Source organism: Poecilia formosa, unplaced genomic scaffold (genome assembly GCF_000485575.1).
Source record: "Poecilia formosa unplaced genomic scaffold, Poecilia_formosa-5.1.2 Scaffold11, whole genome shotgun sequence".
Taxonomy (NCBI): Eukaryota; Metazoa; Chordata; class Actinopteri; order Cyprinodontiformes; family Poeciliidae; genus Poecilia; species Poecilia formosa.
The window spans coordinates 303,798-309,900 of record NW_006799950.1 but is presented as its reverse complement, the minus strand read 5'-3'; positions in this window follow the sequence as shown (position 1 = coordinate 309,900).

The following is a 6,103-nucleotide window of genomic DNA, read 5'->3' as shown; positions in this document are numbered from 1 at the left end:
AAGCTCATGAGTCCAGCCTCCTGTTGATCACAGGAACTGCCTTCCTGTGATCAACAGGAAGGCAGTTCAATGTCGACTCCAAGCCCACTTGGAACTGGAGTCGATAAAGACGGATTTCTCAGGTTTTTGGAATGACAATCCTGTGAAAATTTAAGTTTGCTCCATTCTAGGAAGCCAACCAGTTCACTGTTTTTCTCAGTCGCCTTTTTGTATTTCTCACATCACTCTTTCCATTTGCACAACAGCTAGCCATTTCCCAAACCAACTAGTACCAATTGCAAAATCTAGCTGATAACTTACAAAGCATGTTCAAAGTAAGAACTTGTGACAACGAAAGTGTCGGTGACGACGAAATGAAAAGTCCTGACCACATTTATGAACAAGCAAGTCGAGTAGCTTGTTCATATTTTGTTATGATAGTTCATTCACTTTTCCAATGCTAACAAGTCAGCTCTTGTGACGCTACCTCAATGTGCTCATGACGGCGCCAAACATATGAAATCCACAAGGAAGCAGCACATTGCTCTATTTAGAGAGGTAAACGAGTACAGGACACTGATTATGCATGTTTCACATTTTTACCGGATATGCTCTTTGCGATTGCACTTTGTCCTCACCATTGTACGAAAGCCAATTACAAATTTATTTACAATAAGCACAGGAAGCACCCTTTGGCTAAAGCCGTAAACAGTATTGCAGAACAATCAGCATACACAGTGCTGTGAGTCCTTCTTGGACATCCGGATGTTTCTGTCTGTTTGGCCTGGAGTGGTGAATCCACTGCTGAGAGGTCATCATGGCCACAAGCAGGGCCATTTGGGGATGTGTGCGTGTTGGCAATAAACCTTCCTCCTCCTCAGACATCAGAGGTTGCTCTCTGTTCAATGCAGCTTCTTCCACAGCTTCTGTCTTTGGTAAAAACCGACTTTGGTTCATACAGAGGGTCTCGACCTCTTGCTACTCAGAAACGATTGTTTTCTGGAGGTGTGGCCTCTGCTGAGGTTTTAAATTTCACCCAGTTGTTAACATTTGGCCGTGATGTATGCCATGCACAAGTCTGACGCTATGAAGCTTACCGGAAATTGCCACCATCCCCCACTGCAAAGAGAGACGTGCCAAGCCGAACGAGGCTTGGCTGCTAATGCTATTTAAATATCGACAGCCAACATTCAGTGGAGGACTGAACGGTTTGGTTCACTTCCTCCACTGCCATCGCTAAAACTACAGGTAAACTACGATTCTCAAACAGCTCAGATTAGCAAACTTCTCCTGTTCACTGATCAGCCTGGTAGAAATTGAGGTCAATTGAAGGAGGCCCAGACTGAGCAGTAAAGGGAGATGAGAATCGAGGTTAACTGTTTTCCAGATAGTTCACGTTTGTATGTAATGAGTCAAGTGATGAAATGAAGACAAGCTTTAACGGGAATGATAACTCATCACATAACTTACTTTGATTGACATGACATAAACAAATGTTATACAACAGCAGAACGTTACGTTGAACCAGCTGATCCAGAAGGATTTACAGTTTCGCTGGAAGAAGTGAGAAACTGCTACTATGAGCTTTATTGACTAAATATTGTGGATGTTGAATTGATTCATTCTGATCAGAAAATTGCACCAAAGCAACAGTGAAAAACTGCAGATGTGCTCCACAATTTTTGATAATGATTAAATATCCAGTCTGAATCTTCCTCAGTACTTCTTAATGGTCACCAACATATAAGTGTGTTTGTGTAATTATGACTTTGTGTGGATTAGAAAAATAAATCTATTAATTTAAACTTGCATACCAAGTTCTTGTCTTTAAAACACACTGGAGTTGTTTGTTTCTAACATTTCCAATAATTAATTAAAAATACACCAATTATTTTAACTAGAACTGCTAATCATTGCTGCTTTCATTATTGTTTCCTGTTTTGTGACGTCTTTTGTTGTGAAAGGTGAGCGTTCAAACCCTTACTTTGTGTCGCTAATTGGCGACAGTCTGAAAACAGAAAACCTTATGAAAAAAGGATTTGAACATTTGTTTTTATTTGACACTTGACAAATTAAGAACAACGCAATTTACTAAAACTTAAGAAAATACCTAAGTAAAGAACAATAGAATGACACAACTAAGTAAACCAAAATTAGACAACGGCATCAAGCTAGCGGTCTGAACACGTCTATTAACAGTCGACCTGAACTTCGGAAAATATTCACACATGTGGGATTGACGTCCATCGTCCACCCGATGTCTGAACAAATCTCTAATTTCTACAAAAAGAAAAGAAAAAAAAAAAAAGAAACGAGAACCACTCCTCCTCTGATTCCACTTCTCTACCATCACTCCTCTTTCTTCTGTTGGTATATTTTCTGTTTTCTTTGTTTCTATTTTTCTCCTTTCTGCCTCTACAGTCTTTTGACCCCCGCCCTCCCTCCCCTCCCGCTCCACTGACCCATCCTTTTCTCCGGCGGTCCCTGTCTTTGCTCTCCAGTCTGCAACCTGTGGAACCAATTAGACCTTGTAAGCGGAGGCCTTTTGCCCCTGTCGTGTGGTCTGTTTAACTTGCCGCTCCATAAGGACCTTTCCTCGTAGCGTGACCACCACCTCGCCTGCCTCGGTGGGTGGGTTTCGGGGGCTTTGGGAGGGGGCCTATATGTCACTGTAGGATGCTGGTGGGGGACCACCAGGTCTCCTTTGAACCCCCGTCTGATTGAATAAAAAAAAAAAAAAGCAAAATGCAAGTATTGAAATGCTTTCAGCGTCATATTGATGCATGCTTCTTGTACGTGTTGGTTTATTTGCGGGCATTTAGGATGTGGTTCATCTACTGTAGGGGCAAACAAACTCTTTTTTTTTCTTTTTGTAGCCCCAGAACATCTCCTTTTACCCCCTTTTCGCCCTCAACCCCCCAGCTGCCTGGAATGCTTTTAACAATTCACTGTCAGACACGGAGCAACATGGGACGCTGGGAGATTGTCACATTCCAAAGCGGGGCATTTTTTTTAGTTGCTCTTCACGTGTCAATCACCGACACTATCTCCTTGTCACCCTCAGCACCCCTCCAACACCCAACCACCACCCACAACACACACACACACACATACACACACACACAGAGTTTGCTTTACTGCGTCTCTCTTTTAAGGACGCAGTCATCAGCACGATAAGCACCTAAAAATGTTTTTTTTTTTTTTCAGCACACGCAAACACCGATTTATCCGACTTCACAGGAAAGGCCTCCAACATCTGTGTTGTGGGTCACCGAGGAGCCCCTCTCTTCTTTTAGTGACGCAAACAGAAAAGCAGCGAGTTGAGAAGAGAGGGGATCGCGGGGGGGAGTATGCATTTCAGGGCTCATAACTCATCTCAACTCATTTTTTTTTTTCCCTCGGCTCTCTGACCTTTTAACTTGGATAATGTTTGTGTTTCTTCAAAGTTCGACGACTTGCCGCAACAAAAAAAAAAAAAAACAACAACACAAAAAAAATCCCCTTCACAACCGCACAGCTGAAGAAGCCTACAATTTCGTATCTTGATCCCAAATGATAAGCTGCGAATTGGGTCAGAGGGGTCACGCACAAACTCCCACAACATACGGGCCAACTTTCAACAGATCTTAGTCCAACACACACCTACACACACACACCATGGGCTCTGGTGAGATTCCTCGGCACGTTATCAGAGCGTTGAAAGCACCTGCCTGGTATGTGACAGTGGCAGTTAGTGACAGCTCTCTTTTAAAGCTGGGAGGTGGTGGAGGGTGGAGGGGGCTTTGGGAAAACAGTTGATCCATTTGATAGGAGTCCTGCCGGACACTTGACAGGAGCTGTCGGTGAGTCCAGGACAGGGTGGTGCTTATCGATCAAACGCTCCCTCCTATCTGACCTTCACGTCCCAAAGACAGGGTGGGGTGGGGGAGAGGAGAACGTAACATGAGCCCGGAGGCCGGAGGAGGTGAGGAGACGTTTCAGGATTAGAGTTTAATTTAGAAATCGGAAGAATGGGGTGGATTAAAATAAAAATAAAAAATAAATAAAAAAATACAAGCAATCATACAGCTTTTAAGTGAGCCTTATCAGCACCTCTCAAGTTCTCCCAGCAACATTATCATCAGCTTACACCGCTGACACCAACAAAGTCTGTGGAAGATTAGAGCAGCGGTTCCCAAAGTTTGGGTCGGGACCCCACTGTGGGCCGTGACGCTTTTCAGGTGCAGGGTCAGATATTCTCAAGGACTCACAACTGCATTTTAAAATGATTGCCAACAGTCTGTCTTTTACATAATTGTTATAAAAGATGACAACCTTAAAGGGAGCGCTGCTCTCGTGTTCTTTCTAGTTTGGATTGGGCCAAAAATTATTTAAATTAAGATTTTACTGCTTTCGTTTTTAGAGGATGATTTGAGTAAGTTGTCCTGTTTTTAGCTTTTCGTTTAGCATCCTCCTGCTCCCTTTTGTAACCACAGAATGAGTCAAGTGTAAATCATCTGGGATGTGTGACTGACGGGAGCGGAGCTGCATAAATATTGTTAAGCTTGCTGCTCTTGTTACAATCTAATGAACATCTGCACCTTCATTTATTTTATTTTCCTCCACAAATCAAACTGCATACTCATCTATTTAGACTATAACAAGTAGAATAACACAACTTTATTTTGTGTATTCTCGTTTAGTTTTCTCTGTGCTGTATGGATTGCCAGGTTATTAAACGCACCACTGACTCCCGACCATCAGGCAAATAATTTTGGCATGACCCAGCACACATTTCGGCTCGTTGTTGGGTCATAAATCTAAACTCTAGTTCTAAACAATTGCAGTTTTTTTCTTTTGCAGGCCTCAGAGGTTTGTCAGAGAACATCAGTGAATAAACAGGATCGTGAAGATCAGGGAACACAGCAGTGAAATGTGTGGAGACAAACGGCAGAAAACCAAAACTGAGCATCACTCTGAACACCACAGTCCAACGGTGAGTCACAGTGGTGGCAGCGTCATGCTGTGGGGAAGCTTTTCCTTAATGAGTCAGAGTTAAATGAGTGAGTTAACTCCTCGACAAATTCCAGCAGAACTCTTGATACAGACTGTGAAAGATTTACGACCGTGGAGGACGTCCACCTTCTGGCAGAACATCCCTGAACATGCAACTGCAGCAAAGACGTTCAGATCAAAACATTTCCACGTGTAAAAATCTTCCACTCAAAGGAAACGCGTAAACACAGTTAAGAATTTGCAGCAGAACTTAAATAGTTATGTTTCCTTTGCATTCAATCAGATTGAATTTGAGGTATTTTGCAAAGAGAAATTAGAAAAAAAATTCTGCTAAAAGCTGATGGAGAAACGACACAAAAACGTCCTGCAGTTTTAGTTTTCCAAAGCAGAAGGGCTGAATTGAAGTTTACGTCTGGCTCTGTGAGTTTTATTTCCAAAACATCTCATAATAGATATATTCTTTATCTGCTTAACAGCCATGCACCACTTTTCTTTTGGTTTGTAACATCAAATTCCAGCAAAATGAATTGAACAGCTCAGGGGAAAACACTTTGTCGGATCACTGAAAGACGAAGTTCACCTTCATTTTAAAACACACCATACGTTTCTGCATGGTGAAAAGGGAAAGTATAAGCTTGATAAGCAGGTTATCAGTACTTCTTTTCTGAACATTGTTTTGGTGGAAATATACACATTTGATGTTGTTTTTGACCAAAACAAGCAGTTGTATGGTCATGCATGGCTCATACAGAATCCTTTCACGTTATTGGCACTTTCACATCCATATGCATTAATGAAACCAGCCACCAATAGTGTTGCCAGTCTTTAATGATTTTTTTAATCACAAATAAATAATAAATGATGATATTTATTAATCCAGACAATGAAGTTGCCCTTATTTAATTTCTCTAAATCAGCTGTGGTTCCCCTCTCCATCCAAGCCCATCCTGGATGAACTCAGTTTTATCTCTGCTGTGAAATTTCAGCTGCACATTTAGAACCGATTTTTAATGCGGTGCCATAAAGCAGGCAAAGACCACAAACATCATAAAGAGCACTAAGTTTAGGTCTTTTTTTTTTTTTAATCAAAACGCTGTTGAAAAATAAATTTATCAGAAATATATATATA